Below are 19,024 nucleotides of genomic sequence, written 5' to 3' on the forward strand. Positions count from 1 at the left end.
GACGTCAGGAAATGGGAGGGCACTGGCTCCCCCAAGGGCTTGGGGGAGCTCAGAGCAACTGAGTAGACAACCACACTGATAAATCTGGGGGACATCAACTAAAATCCCTATGTAGAAATTAAATAAATGAGGAGAAAGAGCACATCAGTACAAATTCATTGCTTCTTGGGCTCAATGAAAGTCATTTCTGCTTATTTCCTTTTTATACAATTGCTGTTAATTTCAATTATTTTTAGTAAGTTCCCTTCGAACTCATCGTTTCAAAACTCAAAGGTGACTTTCATTAAATGTTGAATTTTGTTGGGAGGATACAGAAGGCAGAGTTAATGTATTTCATTGATAAACTCAGGAGCAAAATTGGGTAGGATCGAAAAAAATCCTGAAATACACATTTAGCCCATTTCTTCTATCTGCAACAGAGACTGTTAATGGAATTGAATCTGCTTTGGATGGATGAGGATGTCCAGATGTTCCCAGATATCCAGAATGGTGTTTGCATTTTAATACTACAGATAGAGGAATTTAAGCTACTGGATAGGTCATCAAACCCTCACAGAAACTTGTTTTTTTGTGACTTGTATTTGTTTCTGCTCCTGGACTCTCACTTGGATCCATCACTCGTGTTAATCATGGTTAAGGCCTGGTTAAGGCCACTTACTATTTTTCACATCTATCTTTTTCTTCCAAATCTTTGGTGTGGAAAATTTAGTTTGTGACTATGACATTTAAAAAGGTAAGTTTTTCGGTTTGGTTTGGTAAGCGAAGAAAAACATGAAGCTTCCAAGATCCTTTCTTCTCCATCCATCCTTTCAAGGATCCCTTGTCTGGGGTGACTTTGCGTTTCCCAGCCTCTTCCTGCTTTATCTATCAAGGAGGAAATAACAACCATCGGGATATATGTTGCTCTTAGCCAGCTGGTCACACTCAAAGACACCAATTGCCTATTTCCACATCCACAGCCCATTCTGTAAAGACTCAGAATCACACTGTTTTTTTTTGTTTGTTTGTTTGTTTGTTTGTTTTTTGTTTTTTTTATTTGACAGAGATCACAAGCAGGCAGAGAGGCAGGTAGAGAGAGAGAAAGGGAAGCAGGCTCCCTGCTGAGCAGAGAACCCCATGCAGGGCTTGATCCCAGGATCCTGGGATCATGATCCGAGCCGAAGGCAGAGGCTTTAACCCACTGAGTCACCCAGGCGCCCCAGAATCACACTGTTTTAAAAGGCAGAGAAACACGCTCAAAAGCTGAGACTCTAAAGGCCTCCAAACGGGCAAACCCTTCACCTGAAGTGTTTGCTCTGGGCCACAAGCGACTTCCTGCTTTGCAAACAGAAGTTTCAAAGGTTGATTTTTTGAAATTCCAATGAAACCTACAAGTCACCATATTTTGAGCACTTACCGATCAAAATCAACCAGAATTTCAGGAATATTTGGATTAAATTTTCTTCAACTACAGAAATATTCAAAAGTTAGAGAAACATTAGAGAAAAGAAGGTAAAAGATTTAGTCATTCTTCCTTGCAGGAATTTTCAAATTTTAATACAGCTGAAGAATCACACAAAACAGAGATGCCTGGCTGGCTCAGTTGGTTAAGCATCTTCCTTCAGCTCAGATCTCAATCCCAAGGTCCTGGAATCAAGTCCTGCTTTGGGCTCCTTGTTTAGTGGAAAGCCTGCTTCTCCCTCCTCCCCTGCTTGTGCTCTCTCTCTCTGACAAATAAATGAATAAAATCTTTGAACGACACAAAACCTTTCCTTTAAAAAAGAAAAGAATCACACAAAACAGATGAACGTAGAGGAAGGGAAGAAAAAATAAAATAAGATGAAAACAGAGGAAGGCAAACCATTAAAAGACTCTTAATTATAAAGAAGGAACTGAGGGTTGCTGGAGGGGTGGGGGTGGGGGATGGGGGGACTGGGTGATGGACATTAGGGTGGGTACATGATGTAATGAACACTGTGTGTTATATGCAACTAATGAATCATTAAACTCTACCCCGAAACTAATGAAACACTATATGTTAACTAAATTGAATTTAATTTAAAAAAAAAATCACACAAATAAGTAATTAAACCTAAGTTCTTGACTATATGATTGGAGATTGTGCTCTACAGGACCACAAACCAGTAGCACAAACACCACTCGGGAATTTGTTAGAAATGCCAATTCTTGAGACTACCCTGACCTCCAGGTTCCAAAAATCCTGGGGAGTAGGCCCAGTGATCAGCGTTAAAACAAGCTCTCCGAGGTGACTCTGAGGTACACAAAAGTTTAATAAGCACTAAGATAGAACATGATTTTTTTTTTTTTTTTTGGAGGAAAATACTGTTGCCTGGTCCCCAGGCCGAGGCCTGTTGAATCAAAAGTTCCGTGTTTGTTTAGAGAAACATTGACAGATGGGGAGCTGCTGGCTTAGTTCATGGAGAGTCTTTCCTTTTCTCCAAATGACAAATTACCTTCAGCTAAAACCCTTAACCGTAGGGCTTCTGCCTACCTATCCAGCTTTACCTCCCTCTGCCACTTTGTCCTCATCTTCTTCTCTCCCCTTGAAGCCCCTCAGTGCCCTGCAACCACTGTGTTCTCCAGCCTCTGTCCAGAACTGCCTCCTTCCTCCATGTTCACTTGTCTAACTCCCATTGTCCTTCAAGGTCCGAGTCAAGGTCATTCTGTGCAAGAGGCTGTCTCTGACTCCCTCTAGTTGTGTGTACACCTCTGCCCCTCACAGCCCTCTGTCAGAGCCCTTACTGAACTGTGCTGGCATGGTCTATGTGTGATCCCTGTTTTCCTCACTCTCAGCCCCAAGGCAGGACCCCATCTGTCTATTGTGGAATGCCTGGCACCTAGCATAGCATTGGGCACAGAGTAGGCCAGTGCTTACGAATGGTGAGCGCACAATCGGAGGTGCTCTAAGAGGTCAAGAGCGTGGGATCTGGCACCAGAGTACCTGGGTTCAAGTCCGAGTTCTACCACTTACTAGCTATGTAAATTCGGGTAAATTATGTATTCTCTCTGTTCCTCAGTTGCCAGAGTCCATCGATGATACTTTTGTTTTTATTATTAATCGCTGCCTCTGGGGGAGAACCAACTCCACCACAGGGGCTGGGCTGAGCACTTTAAAGAAATGGGTCATGCACAATGTCATTTAATTTTCACAACACTCTATGAACTCCTTAGCTATTCCCATCTGAGAGAGGGAGGCTTAGAACAGTCCATCAATTTGCCAAGCCTCGTTTAAAAACTATACAGATTTAGGGGCGCCTGGGTGGCTCAGTGGGTTAAGACTCTGCCTTTGGTTCAGGTCATAATCACAGGGTCCTGGGATCAAGCCCCACATTGGGGGCTCTGCTCATCGGGGAGCCTGCTTCCCCCTCTCTCTTTGCCTGCCTCTCTGCCTACTTCTGATCTCTTTCTCTGTCAAGTAAGTGAATAAAATCTTTAAAAAAAAAACCCTATACAGATTTGAGGGCAAACAAATGGAAGAATTTGAGGCAGAATCTGAACCCCAAATGCGGCTCCTGTCCCTGCACTCCATTGTGCCCTGAACAAGCTGCCACGACATAAACACACCAAAAGTTAAACATGTGATAGTATGAGCAATGGTACAAAGCCGTGTAGGATTCTCCTCCAAACTTGCGGCTCAGAGAAGGGTTGCAACTTTGATAGGAAGAGGGTCCCTGCAAAGATGAGCCCAGATGGCAAAACTATTAACCTACAAGAGGAATGCAGGGAGGGCCCCCTATGCCATCAGAGTCAGCGCTTTTCTCAACACAAGCTGGCAGATACTTTCTAAATATTGTGACTTATGCACAGCTCAGTGTGCATCAGGCCTTAGAAGCCTCATCTCATGTGCTGTTTGAAAAGCCCGTACTCTGCAGACTGCCGCCTTCCCAGCCCCCGTTCCCACCTGCCTACCCACACAGGTGGGAATAGGTCTGGGCAGGGCCCGGCAATCTGCACTGTGATCCGTGCTCCATTCCGTTTGTCTGCGGGTGATGGCTAGTTCTCTCGTGCTAATATTTTACACCCATTATCACAAAAACCCAATACAGAGATTTTTAAAGGGTTGAGATTCTTGAAAATAGAGAACTGTTCACCTATTCTCTCCTCCTGGCCCCAGGGAGGTTGCAGAGCTGGGCCACCTCAGGCTCTGTCCTTGAAGCGCTGACCTGCCCTGCAAGCTGCCAGAAGACTGCAGGTCGGCTGGATTCTGCACGGACTGGGCTCAGCCTCATTCTCCTGGGGCCTCCCCAGTCCTCCTGCAGACAACTGTGCAAATCCATCTCTGGCTTCTGCAGGTGCAGTTTACACAACACACGCTTCCCAGCGAAGCAGCAGTGACCTTGGCAAACTCTTGGTCCTGCTCTGACATGGCCACCCCACTTCAGGTGCATGAAAATACATTGTCATTCATGACACAATCAGAAACTCTCCCCAAGGGGAAATTTAAATTCAACATGAAGTCCAAGTTGTCATTTAAACAGGGTTTGAAACCTCAGATAAGAAGTGTTAAGAATTGTGATTTCAGTTTTGAGAAAAAGTGAAGTATTGTTAGTATCTTAAATGTGCATAGCTTAGTTTGAAAAATTACATTAAAAGAGGGGTACCTGGGTGGCTCAGTCGGTTGGACGTCGACTCTTGATTTCAGCTCAGGTCATGATCTCGGGGTCCTGGGATTGAGCCCCTCATTGGACTCCATGCTCAAAGGGGAGCCTGCTGGAGATTATCTCTCTTCCTTTCCCTTGCCCCCCCCCTCTCTCGCTCTCTCAAATAAATCTTCTAAAAAATTATATTAAAATCAAAGCTTCTTGGGGGCACCTGGGTGGCTCAGTGGGTTAAGCCTCTGCTTTCAGCTCAGGTTATGATCTTGGGGTCCTGAGATGAGCCCTGCATTGGCCTCTCTGCTCAGCAGGGAGCCTGCTTCTCCCACTCTCACTCTCTCTCTCTCTCTCTCTCTGCCTGCTGCTCTGCCCACTTGTGATCTCTCTGTCAAATAAATAAATAAACAAATAAATCTTTTTAAAATATCAAGGCTTCTTAATACAGCCATTGCATAACAGTACAGGTGTTATTCAAACTCAGGGATAAGCTTATACCAAAATGTCTGTGAAAGGATACTTCTTTCCCAATTTTCTATCAAACATTGATTGAAAACCTGCTGTGCCAGGTACCATGCCAGGGGCCAGGAATAAAAAGATGAATAAGATGGCATCCCTGCCTCCTGGGAGAACATGCAGGAGAACAATTGCTGCGAATGCAAATACACAAGGCCTCTAGCAGAGGCTTGGGGAAGTGCTGTGCGAACAGCTGGAAGAGAGGAGAGTTCTGCACATGGATGGGGGGGCCCCAAATCAAGTCGCTGTGTGAACATTTAAAATGGGGTCTGGAGGACCCATGTTTAGTTGACAGAGAAAGGAGAAAAGAGGACTTTAGACAGAGGAACAGAGTGTGGCAGGGAGGTGGTACAGGTGGAGAAGGTGGTCCAGATCACAGCCATCAGGAAGGGGAGGGCACAGCAGGAGGGAAGGACCTACAAAGAAAACGGGGAAGGCTCAGCAAGAGAAGGAGGAGGGAGACTGTGGGGTCCCAGCAAGCAGGGACCAGACTGGGGGAGGCCGTAATCAACAACAGGTGTCATGGGCAAGGAACTGCGACGGGTTCAGGGACATGGAGGTTAGAGAGAGTCTGGGCAAGCGCATTCTCCAGCATGTACCGGGGAGCGCAGGTGGGGGAGCAGAACCCTGTGGTTTTGCAGGCTGAGTGCTTGGTGATGACATGAAGGTGGACACGACCAAAATTCTTCAAAAATATATTTGGCAGGGGCACCTGGGTGGCTCAGTGGGTTAAGCCTCTGCCTTCAGCTCAGGTCATGATCCCAGGGTCCTGGGATCGAGCCCCACATCGGGCTTTCTGCTTTGCAGGGAGCCTGCTTCCTCCTCCTCTCTCTGCCTGCCTCTCTGCCTACTTGTGATCTCTGTCAGATAAATAAAGAAAACATTTTTTTTTTAAAAAATCAAAAGAAGAGCTGCAGAACTAAAATTTCAGAATCAAGAACTAGGGACTGGAAACCGGCAAAACACTTAAAAAAAAAATATATATATATATATATATATATATTTGGCAAAAGAAAAAGAAGATGGAGGAGCAATATGGGATTGTGGAAGATTTGCTGTTCCTATCGTTTTGAAATGAGAAGGACCTGTGTAGAATTCGAGGATAATGGGAAAGAACCAATCAGAGAGGAGAGTAGTGAGGCCATTGGGGGTGGGGGGGGATGGGAAGGGGAGGGGAGCAGAGCTCTGGATTTGGGAAAGGTCATCTCTGGAGACAGGAAAGGAGGAGGAAGAGGTGGGTGTTGAAGCTGATCCTTTCATGGAGTTGGTGTGAGAAAGCAAGGGAGTTATTTCCTCTGGGAAGGCAAAGTTATTTCCTGGGACTGATATGTGCGCGCGTGTGTGTGTGTGTGTTTGTGTGTGTGTTTGTGTGTGTGTGGGTGCGCATGAATGCACGTATGTGTGTCTATGTGTACTCATGCACTCACTCATGCTGGTGTTTGGAGATTTGTGAGCAAAGGAAACACTGAAAATGTCTCTGGGGATATTTAGAATCTCAGCTGGGTGAGAGTTCATGTATCTCTTCCGATCGCCCCAAACTTAGACTCTACAGTTATCTGGCTTCTTTGCCAGATCTGTATATATCTGTAAAATTTACATATTTTTGACATTTCTTGCAGGCAGAATGTCTACTTCTCCTTGGTGCCCAGTAGAATTTAGGTCTTAGCATAAAACCACTGGGTTGATTGGAAGATCTTCAATTCGTGGTGTTCCACGTTAGGCAGTAAGTGGATCCCAAAAAGAGAACAGCAACTGTCATTCCAGAAGGGTCGTGGCTCCAGAGACAGGAAACTAGAACTAGATCAGCCTTTTTCATAGAGAAGCATATATGGTAAAGAATGTAGAAATTTTCCCTGGTCTAAACCATGATTGGGCGCATGTTATGATACTGAATGAAAGCTTTTAAAATGCTATGCTTTGTGCTTTATTATCTATTTCTCACCAAGACACACACACACACACCCCTACAAGTGCACACCCATGCACCCTGAGATCTCTCTGCTCCTCAACAGGATGGAGGTTTGATTGTTCCGTGAAGTGGGGACCCAGGCGCGGTGGACAGGAGAAGGGGTTAAGTCAGGATCTCTAGTAATGCTTCCACTTGTTCTCTGAGGATTAACAAAGAGAGGAAGCAGGGCCTTTGTAGAAGGAAATTCCCAGGCCCCACTTCGGACATTTGCAACCTGCCCTGTGAACCCCTGAGGGGTGTCTGATAATAAACACTTGCAAACAAAACAATCCATAAAGGCGTTTTTAACAACATTCTTGCATTTTCTTCAAAGGGCTACAACACCTTTTCCTGCATCTGCAGACCTGAAGGGGTTTGGACATCCACCTACTAACAGAGTCCTACAATCCCAGCTCAGGGCTGCCCTGTGTAAGTGCGGTCCCCTTGCCCCTCTGGCCTTTGATGGTACCAGGGCCCCATCCCCACACAGGCTGCTGGAATGCAGGTCGAAGACCCTGCAGAGAGTGGGCAGGGGCCGCTACACGCTGACCTGAGACCTACCCCTTCATCTTCCGCAGTGACCCCCAGATAAAACCCTGAGTGTTGTGACCTTGAGTCTAATGCAGTGACCTTCCCCAGCAGCAGGGACAGCTTGGCAATGCCATGACAACTCGACTAGCAAAGTCTGCCAATGAAGTCACAGATTAGGTTTCTTTCTTTATAGTGGCAAATAATAATAACAATAATAACAATAACAATAATAGAAGATCAAACAAACAAAAACAAAAAAGCAACCCTCAAAACAGCAACAACCAAATCCCCCCCATAGCCTTGATGGTCAAAATTCTGACAGTAATTTCTTGTAAGGTGCACCAAGCATATTAGGCCCCAAATGTAAAACTTTTAGCAGAAGTCTAGTTTGAGTCAGTTGATTTGTAATACTGTACCTTATTTCTCCCCAAAACTAATAGGACATGAGGTTTGTTGCACCCATTTCACAGATAGATAAATTAAGGAACAGAAACTGGCCTAAGAGAGCAGTAAAGATCAGGGTGATTCAGATAACTATCTGATACCTGCTCTCCGTGTGTGTGTGTGTGTGTGTGTGTGTGTGTGTGTGTGTGTGGCTGTAGTATGCGGCACAGATGCTTTTGTACTACAATATGCTTGACAACCCCTTTATTAATTGCAGTCAAATGCAGAACCTTTGAATGACATCCCTGTTTCTGGGCTAGACCAGAATCCACTTCATGGCCCGGGTAAGGATTAGATCCTTGGCTGTTGATAGAAAGCTGAGCCTTTATTTTTGAAATGGACTCACGGGTCTCTGGGATATTTTTAGATGAAATAATCATACATGTCTACTCATTTGCATCTGCCCAGAGCTGGCAGGCGACCTTCATGTTGACCCCGGCACTAAGGACCATGTAGATTGAGGGAATGACAGGTTCCAGATCTCTCGCTGGGCGGGGTTACCATGAGCCTTCCACTCAGGCCTCCTGCCCTTTGTACTGTAACAATGCACGGAAACACAGCCTTGTTAGAGGAAATTCCCAGGGCCATAGTTTGGACATTAGACAGTTGCTTTGCTGTGCTGGCCAGGCTGATGTTCATCTAAAAATAAACACACTGGTCTGCATGGATGTCTATGGTTTTGCCATGCACAGTTCTTTATATTTCAAAGGGATTTTTTTTAACTTTGTTTTTAAGAGAGCAAGCCTAGGTAAACCTGGAGAATAAAATATACCACGGTTTCGATTGGCTTTCACAGAACGGAGCATTTGCTGATACCCATTTCTGTGGCGAGGACAACTGCTCTTTTGCTCTGGGATCCTAAAACAAGATTGAAAAGAGCCTGGCATACTGACTTGTTCCCCAACCTACTGCAGAAAATGTGAGGTTTCAAAAACACTTGGTCAGCCAGTTCTTTGGAGTCCATGAAGCTAAAGTACTAGCAAAGAAGACTGGGGTAGCTCAGCAATACAGGACGCACCTGGGACCCACCTGAGCTAACGTCTCCCGACTCTAAGTCTCCAGTCCTTAACTGGCAGAGAGGCTGTGATCAATGTGGCTCATTCAGCAGAAAAGAAAGGTGGGTGGGAACAATGACCAAAGACCTCAACTTAGAGCAGGCAGACAGCCTGGTTCTCTTCTCCCCAACAAGAGTCATGTATCCTGCTTATGGTCCCTACCATTTAGAGGAAAGTAGCACCATTTATTTAGCACTTTCAAAAATAAGGTTTCTGAAAAACAATCTGAGGGTTTTGAAGGGGCGGGGGGTGGGAGGTCGGGGTACCAGGTGGTGGGTATTATAGAGGGCACGGATTGCATGGAGCACTGGGTGTAGTGCAAAAATAATGAATACTGTTATGCTGAAAATAAAAAAAAAAAAAAATAAGGTTTCTGGGGGCACCTGTGTAGCTCAGTTGGTTAAGCGTCTACCTTCAGCTCGGGTCATGATCCCGGGGTCCTGGGATCAAGCCCAGTGTTAGGGTCCTTGCTCAGCAGGAAGCCTGCTTCTCCCCTTCCCACTCTCCTGTCTTTTGTTCCCTCTCTTGCTCTCTATCTCTCTCTCTGTCAAATAAATAAATAAAATCTTAAAAAAAAAAGAAGATATAAAAATTAGATTTCTGAACAGCTAAGAATACATCTCCATAGAGTAGTGCTTCTGTTTCTTGGATATGGCAGAGATCAGAGACAAAGCTATGAGTTTGCTGTTGCTTGCCTGAAACTAGTTTGGTAGAAAATGTACCAAAATATGACAATTTTCCATCAAATAAGAATGTGTTTGCAGCACAAGGAGGAACCCACAATCTAGTTAAAGAGTAACCCAAGAAGAGTGGTTTGGGGTGAACTTTTCCCACTCCATTGTTCTCATTTCTTTTTTGCTTTTCCTGGAAGTCCATTGTAGCTCTATTGTTGTGGCAAAGACCCTATTTAGAAATGATCATTTCAGATACGTTGGGTGAGCTAGTAAAAATGCAGCTATGATCACTCTACAGCCTGACGCTTTTTTTTTTTTTGGTAACCCTCCTTTGGTGGTTTGTGTTGGGAACCTGACATCACAAGAGTCCTGGTAGCTTTGAGCGGGAAGGACCTAGAGGTCATCACCCGGACCCCACCCAGTGCGGGCATCCCTTCGGGAACACCCCGGCCACGGGCTAACAGGGTGCTGGCACACTGCCTGGGACAGGGCGTTCACCATGCCGCAAGGCAGCTCACCCGGTTTTAGACAGTCTTGACGGTGGGTAAATACTTCCACACGTTGAACTAAAACCTGTTACCCTATAATTTTCACTCATCAATCTTCTGTTGACTTCTTTTCCCACATGGAGCAATCTTTAAATATTTGAAGACAACCTCCACTTGCTACGAGACCAACTTTTTACTTTGAATATCACCTCATTCCTTCAAAGAGTCTGCAAATGACAATTTCCTCATTTTTATCATGTTCACCAGCCTCCTCTTTTAAGATCTGATGTGTGCCTTGAGGCAACACATTAGGTACTGAAACTGATTGATCTCTACGACCTTGTGTGCAAAAGATTATCCGCTTTTCCAAAAATGAAACTAAAACTTGGCAAGATGTAGTTACTTATGAAAGGAAGTGACAGAAGGGGGATTCAAAACCAGGTCTGCCTCTGATTTTAAAAAGAAGTGTTGACCAGGTATGGTCAAGGTTGATCTCTGGTACATTGTGAGATTGGTGGGAGGCCATTAGAAACCTCTTATGCAGGCTGACCATCCTTTTGTGGCTACAACTTGTGCTTACTTATAGAGATTAATGTTAACTTGAATGGCTAGGAAATGACCAGCAGAAGACACTTTGGCTGCTGAAAGGTGAAAAAAGACAAGGCGGGTGTGCAGGAAGGTGGAGGCAAAGAGATGCATGAGTAACAGGTGGCAAGAAGGAATCCAGGAGATCTAGGGACATTTCCTTTGGAAGCTCCAGAAAAATCAGGGAGCAACACAAGTGGGCTTGAAGACTGAAAGAGTCATTATCTGGATTGCCCAAGCAGTTTGCCATAGACTAAGCTGCTGGTTGTGTCTGGATAACAAAGACAGGGTGACCATGTGCCCCATGGGAGCACCAAGCATGGGGACAACGTATACTATGTCCTGCCCAACTTTGAGTTCTAGGTGACATCTGCTTAAGACACAGATCTTTAGGTGGAAAAAGAAAAAAGAAATCTTTGTAGCTCTGCCACAGTGAGGGTCAGGGACTGGCTAGATGTCTTGAAACTCTTAGATTCATACTGGACTACTTGGTAAAGTTATATCCTTCCCTTCTGGCTGCTTTCCAAAGACAGAGATTGCCTGAGAATGACATTGTCTCCTTCCTTAGTTGCTCTGTACCCAACAGCTAATGTCAAGTGGGTTTCTTCAAGCTGCAGGGCACTGCTCCTTAGGAAACACTGCCACACTGTGCTTGCTGGCTGAGCACACAGCAGAACAACGCCACGACTCCTTTAAGATCTATTCTTTGCCCACTTGACTCAGAGTACTACAGAGCGTTGGCTTTCAATCAACATGCAGCAAGAGAGAAGGTGAGCACAGAGACTCCCTGGACATCATCTTCTCCATGTGCCCTTAAAGGCAAGAGCTTCTCTTCTTATGACTCTGTATCTTGCTCACCACTCGAGAAAAATCAAAGTTCAGAGAATGGGTATGGCCCCACCCTAATTCACATGGCAAGTGAGTTCCAGGTACAGGACTGAATCAGGGCCCCAAAACCCAACCCAGCTTTCTTTTTCCTAAATCCTGCTGCCTTCCAGAGCCTAATGCCTTTCCCTGGATGTTCCAATATGGATTAGAGATCAGACTTCAGCTTTCTTTAACGTCTTTTAGGGAGAAGTGGGGTAGAGGATGATCAAGAATGTGCTCTCTGCAAGGGGAGCTGCATGGAGACAGTAGTCACATCTGTGTCATTTGCCATCATACCCCAAGCGCACAGCACAGTGTCCAGTAGGTGTCATGTGCTTGGTACACAGATGCTGAAAAATGAGTAAGTCTCTGACGTAGAGTGGTGGACAACAGGGGCACTGGTTGAGAAACACCTAATGGCAGAGGCTGTCCATAGAGGCATAGAGAAAAGATTCTGGGGACGCCTGGTGGTCCAGTTGGTTAAGCATCCAACTCTTGATTTTGGCTCAGGTCATGATCTCAGGGTCATAAGATCAAGGCCCATGTTGGGCTCCAAACTGAGTATGGAGTCTGCTTAAGATTTTCTCTCTCCCTCTCCCTCTGCCCCCTCCACCTCCACTCACACGTGTTCTCTTTCTCTCTAGAAAAAATAGATTCTGAAAGGTATGGCACACAGTGGGTACTCAAAATACTTGGTGAAGAAAATCCAACAAAGTGTCATAAAAGGCAGCATGGGAAAATATTATGGGGATTGGCAATCTCCTTGGAAAACTTCAAACTATAGATCTCAGTCTGGTAATTAATTTGGGTTCTTCAGTCAATATGTCCATTCGGTTATTCATTCATTTCTTCATGAATTCAGTAAACACTTGACATTGATTGCTTCAAGAGTTCTAGATTCAAAAATAAAAGCCCATAACTCTCACAGATGAAAATAAGCATAGCAGTCATAAAAGAGCATGCTATGGGCTATGACAGAAGCATTTCACCAAGTGCTATAAAGCATGGACTGGAGAGACACTTGGTCTGAGGCAGACTGGGTGAGGGGATGGAGGGGGACCTAGCAGGCTGCAGATGAAGATGAATGGTGACCTCCTGGACAGGGAGAACAGCACACAAAGGTGTAGGTAGGCATTAAGCTCTCACATCCTGGGGAAAGAGAAGGTGTTCAGTATGGCAGGAAAGACAGGTGGTGAGAGGTAAGGCTGGATGGGATGAAAACGAACAAACTTAGAAGGTCTTGTCTGCTTTTCTTAAGTTGGAATTTTTGAAGCTTTAATGTCCATATGAATCTCCCAGGGGCCTGGTTAAAATACAGATTCATTAAATCTGGGGAGTGGAGAATTTGCATCCCTAACAAGCTCCAAATGATGGGTGATACAGCTGTTCTCAGAACGGTCTACCCTTTAAGTAGCAAGGATGTAAGCAATGGGGTGAAGAGGAAATATTTCACTGAGGAGAATGACATTATCAGAATTGCATTTTCCCAAGAACCCTGTAGTAGGATGGAGGATGGAATGGAGGGAGACTGTGCTAAGGTAGAATTCGTAAGTGGCAAGAAATCACAAGCATCTGAACTGAATAAGCTTGGGAAGAATAGCCAGTATTCAAAAAATGACTATAAACTGGCTAATATTCTGTGACGCCACCAGAAGATATTTCTTCCAGAAGAAGGCACAGTTGTGAAGACAAAAATGAAACAACAGAAACAGGAAAGGCAAAAAAATAATCCAGAGAAATATGTCCTATTATTTGAATAAAGCTTGACCCCTCTCTAGGTCTGGGTTGACACATCATCTTGACTCTCAATAGTGACCAATGAAAGCCACCAGCCAAGGGGTGAGCACCATCCTGGCAACCAGTTATCACAGCAGGATAAATAAAATCAGCCTTCCAGCCACCAGTTGATAGACATTGTCACTACACACTTCTGATTTCAGGAAACAGCAGAGAGAGCAATGGTTTCATATTTTCAAACATGGAAAATTAACATGGAAGTCCACCAGATCCTGAACAGAATGCTTGTTCATTTACTTATAACTTACAGGTACTCTAAATTAGAAACACCTGTTTCAGGTGCCTGGGTGGCTCAGTTGGTTAAGCGTCTGCCTTCGGCTCAGGTCATGATCCCAGAGTCCTGGGATCGAGTCCCACGTCCTGCTCCTTGCTCAGCAGGGAGTCTGCTTCTCCCTCTATCCCTCTCCCCATTGATGATCCATCTCTCTCTCCCTCTCTCATGCTCTCTCTCTCTAAAATAAACAAATAAAATCTTAAAACAAACAAACAAACAAACACCTATTTCTATTCCTGTGAGAAATCCTTTGTGAACTCTGGTACATTTTTAACTCCAAAAAAAAAAAAAAATCAGAATCAAATAAAAAATAAAAACAAAAAAAGAAGCTCGTCTTAGAAAGAAATTTTTAAAAAAAATCATGGTAGGGGTCTGTTTTGAAAAGAAAAGGCAGGTGGTAAGCTTTTTCCCCTTATGCAGAGACCCAAAACATGCAACTTCTAATGAGATTTGCCCTCTGAAGAAAATAAGAATCACCTTCATGTTTCACGTACCATGCTAGTTAGTCTTCTTTATCCAAAGACCTTCAAATTCAAAAAACCCAAATGTCACCTCCCTGCTCACAACTTTTTCTCACAGTCCAGGTATCAGTAAATCTCAACAAGACACACATGTTGAAACCCCACACCCAACTGGAGAAGCCATATGGACACACACATCTACTTCAGAGCAGCTCGATCCACAGCGAGACAGAACAAAATAATTCAGGGACCTACCTTTCTCTTCTGTGATTTGCAGCCTCCTAAAATTTGACCCAGTCCTGGAGATCTTCCCAAGAACCTCTTAGGTGAGGTGAAACTCAAGGGCCTCCCATTCAGTCACACAGACACAGGAGGGTGGGATTTCCAAGACCAGACTTCAGAGCCTCAGGGCTCACACAGACCTCAGGGAGCAGAGGTGAACTGCCTTCTGTTCTCTGCAGCAGGAAAAAGCTGGAAGACACAGTGTGGCTGGAGGTGGGGGCGGAGGCTGGGGGAGGGGAAGTAATAAGGGAACCATAATAAATAAGAGATCCTCTCCACATGATTTCCTGTATTTGGTGCCTGTTGCCTTTTTCCGGGCTCCCTAGAGGAAATAAGAAATTTAAACTTATCCTTTGGCCACTGGAAAGACAAGAATAAACACGCTAAGACCCATGAAAATCCAAATGAGCGGAGCAGCAGGCAGGGGGCTGACCGGCCAGCTAGCTTTTACCTTTCACCAAGTGCTTTCTTCCTGAAATTTCTCCAAGTGTTTAACTCCGCAAAAGTCAAGAATGCCCTCGTCCTCGCCCACTGGGCTGAAGCATTTTCTGGCCACAGTCCAGATGTTGTGTTACAGAGCCACCGAAGGGAGGAAGGTCAGAGCAGGCCTGAAGAGTCTGTTTGCCATCAGAAGGAAAGACTCTGGTGACCTTCTGTGCCTCATCTTGGGACAACTGGTGGAGTTCTCTGGCCATTTGGCCTTAGGGTTTAAAGAATGATCCGAAGGCTGCCATCCACAGATTGCTGGGAGCAGAACCCTCTGCATAATTTGTGGGGCTCAGTGCAAAAAAATAAAAATGCAAGGCCACTCGCCCACAAACTAAGGATTTCAGGTTGGTGACAGCAGACCATGAAATCCAGTCCGAGGACCCTTTTGATATGGCCTCTATGCAACTCCACATCTTGCACATCCAGGAGGCTCTAGGAAGGCTAGAACTATGGGTGTGTGGTCCAGTTGACCAAGAGTCTGGGACCATCGACATTTTGCTCGGAGAAGTGACAGTCAGCCCTCAAACGCAGTGCACTAAAGGCTGGTGTGGGGGAGGGGTAGAAAATGCTGCGTGGGGGGTGTGAGCAGGCACGACCAGACCACAAACATCACACCAGGGGTGTTCTTGCAGAATTTGGCTCACCTCCAATCTGTTCTCCTCTCTGCAGTCAGAATAATTTCTCTCAAATGCAATCCTCGCGATTGCATTGGATTTTAAGTCCATGCTTAAAATGCTTAAAATCCCTCTGTGGCCTAGCATCCAAGGCCAAGTCCTTCTGCAAGGCTTCCAGCCCCTTCAGCACCTGGCGCTGCCTCACCTCAAAGCCCACCTCCACCCTTGCCCCCTTCTCTTTCCCTCCTCCCCCACCTTTCCCCACTGCTGGGAATCATTCTATGAAGAACGCCCTCCCTCCGACCCCCAGTCTTTCAAATCTCTCATCCTTCCGGTAACATTTTTTTTCTGATTCCCAGGTCCCCCTTACTTTTCTTCCTCAGCAAACCATGCTTCTCTCAAACTGATGAAGATCCATCCACTGTCACTGGCCCAAAGCTAAGCTGTAAACTCTGCGAAGTCACGGACTGTGTCTGTTTCATCCTGGACCCAGGGCCCAGGAGGGTGGGCTTTGTGCAAGTATAGTGTTAGCAGGAGAGAGCTGGCTCCCTTTAGGCAAAGGGAGAAACAGAGGACTCAGGGGAAAAAAGAAGATCATCATCAGGGTTTTATAGTTGAAACCCCAGCAGAATGGAGCAGTACCACAGGGGATATCACAGTGCTCTTGCTCAGTCTTCATTAAGATGCCCATTTGTCATGCGATGTCCCTCCCCGTTCTCACTGGGCTGTACTGTGGGGAGGAAATGACTTCTATTCCAAAAAATGAAGCTTTAGACCCGCCAGCCGGGAAGATCAAAGTTAGTTGGGGTGAAGGAAAATGGGAAGATGCTGGAGGTGAGGAGAGAGAGGGAGAGAAGATGATGCGGGAAAGGGAGAGGAGGGAGGGGACAGGAGGGGAACGTGGGAGCAAGAACGGGAGGCAAGTAAGTACGGGTGAGGTGACAACAGATCCATCAGAGGCTGGAAAACGGATGTGGGAGGAGGACAGCGGGAAAGATAACAGGGTGGGCTGGCAGTTCACCCAGAAGCAGAGCACCCAAGGCGGGCTCCACGCTACCTTCCCAATGCCCGTGACTTTCTCAGCTCCCTCATGGATCAAACTGTGTTTTCTAAAAATCAAAAGGCATAAGGGGGACAAGGGACATGCCACAGGGTTGCTATTATGACACAAATCAAGTTCTGAGGGTTGTTTGGATTTGGAGACATTTTTAGTCATGGTTTTGAACACTTGTACGAGAATGCTACTACTAGAATGGCCAAGTGTGCATTCTCGTGATTCCTCTGAACCAACAAGTCATTTCATGCATGTCCAAGGGCTGCATTTGTCTGAGAAGCCCCTGTTGATCTCTTCTGATTAAAGTGCAAACTATGGTAACAGATCCATAATCAAATGTCTATAAAAATAACCTAAAGATGCTGGATCTTGAATATCTAGTTTGGGGCAATTAATTGAAATTTAATATATACATATATCTATAAGAAAGGAAACATTTATCAGACAAATAATTTGAATTTTCTTCACAGACAGACCCTCAATTTTGTTTCTAACTGATGAGTGTTACTTCCATTAAAAACAGAATTATCAGGGCACCTGGGGGGCTTAGTCAGGTAAGCATCCAGTTCCTGGTTTAGGCTCAGGTCATGATCTCAGGGTTCTGGGATCCAGCCCTGAGCCAGGCTCCATGCTCAGCAGGGAGTCAGCTTGGGACTCTCTCCCTCCCTCTGTCCCTTTCCCCTGCCCCTCCCCCTGTGCATATGCTTTCTCAAATACACAAATAAATAAAATATTTGGGGGGAAAAAAAGAAATGTCAAGGAAATAGAGACTTCATTTAAAGTGGGAAAAGATGACTGTCACAGAATGTCAAGTGCCATCTACCAGATCCTCTGGGAGGAACTGAATCCGTAAGAGTCTATACCTTTCATTATAGTTGCGCAGCTACTTTATACTTCTGAAAGATACAGATACATAGTAATGCAAATGATTCTCGGTCAGAGAAATGAAAATTAATTTTCTCTAATAAAGACCATTGATTTCCACCCCGTAGAAATGATTATCCCAAGTATCACATTTTAGCACTCCATAGGATATTGTTTTTGTATTTATTAGAAAATTCACTTTAGCATTCCTGATGGCCTATGTTGTAAATATAGCTACTTTTGACATTTTTCTTTGATCCACTTTTAACATCTTACCATCCCTTCATCAATTAATGAGTTAAAAAAAATCTTTGCCTCAGGTTCATTTTATATTGTATGCGAGTGATGAGTTCACCTTTTGGAAAATGATCTTTTAACAGGAATCAGGTTACAATCAGTGAATACAGTAAGTTGTATTGAGCATTTGCAGTGGCAGAATTCTGTTTTCCTCAATATTTTTGCTTAGTTGTATATATTCCCTGCAATGTAAAATATAAACAGGGAATAAATGAAGCATGTTGACCGTCAAAGTAAATAACAGAACTGCTTCAGCAGAACAATTAGGAGAGTACAGCATCTCAGCGAGGGCAGGAGTATAGGAAAAGCCCCAAGTGGGAAATGTATGAAGCCATAGCTGGACACAGGTTCACAAGTCTGGACTCTTGGAAACTAGTACTTTGGAGGTGAGAAGACCTTCATAAGCAAAAGGCATATATTTCAGATATTTGATAGTTCTTTAAAACAGTATTTTCAGGGGGCGCCTCAGTTGCTCAGGCAGTTAAACGTCTGCCTTCAGCTCAGGTCATGATCCCAGGGTCCTGAGATTGGGACCCGAGTGAGACTCCCTGCTCAGGGGGGAGTCTCCTTCTCCTCCCCATGCATGTTCTCTCTCTCTCTCTCTCAAATAAATAAACAAAATCTTAAAAAAAAAAAACAACCCAGAATTTTCAGAAATTCTAGCTGCACAGACAACCATCCAGAAGTATCTCACTATCAATCAGCTATAGCAAATCCTTCAACAAAGGGGTCAGTGGCACTTGGCCAGGAAGAGACCAGAAAGTATCAATATATTTGTGTGATCTGGTTTCTCTTTAATTTTAATATTTGTTATACTTCTTAACTGCTGTAAATTGCCATATAGATTTGTAATATCAAAGGCATAAAATAATTTATCTTTAAGGGATGATCTGGTCAGTTCAGTCTGCTGCCTAAATTTCTTGATGCCCGATAAGCACAGAAACATAAAGGCTTTTTGGGTTTTTACTTCCTAAATGAAAGTTATTAGTTCCATTGTTTGAAGGGGAAAAAATAACAGTCCTAAAAGTCCAGTGTGGAAGTATGGATGTTTTTCTGAGAAGAATGATGCTTGATTTGGGAGGAATCATGAGAAGTATTAACAGTCATGGCAAGTAACAGAACAAATGTGATCTGTTAGATGCTCAGAGATCACTTGTTGCAAATATGCAGCTCTTTCTACAGGAGTTCTAAG

General features: G+C 44.7%; 1 protein-coding gene across 1 annotated transcript in view; it reads right to left on the reverse strand.

Moving 5' to 3' along the window:
* ADGRF5 (adhesion G protein-coupled receptor F5) overlaps window positions 1-14,709 on the reverse strand; it is a 94,316-nt gene extending 79,607 nt beyond the window's left edge. Inside the window, exon 1 of the mRNA XM_013061600.2 lies at window positions 14,488-14,709. The gene's annotated coding sequence lies outside the window, so the exon portion shown is untranslated. The remainder of the gene's footprint in view (window positions 1-14,487) is intronic.
* Between the last annotated feature and the right edge of the window lie 4,315 nt (window positions 14,710-19,024).

This window comes from Mustela putorius, unplaced genomic scaffold, assembly GCF_011764305.1.
Source record: "Mustela putorius furo isolate JIRA1106 unplaced genomic scaffold, ASM1176430v1.1 tig00003983_pilon_pilon_pilon, whole genome shotgun sequence".
NCBI lineage: Eukaryota > Metazoa > Chordata > Mammalia > Carnivora > Mustelidae > Mustela > Mustela putorius.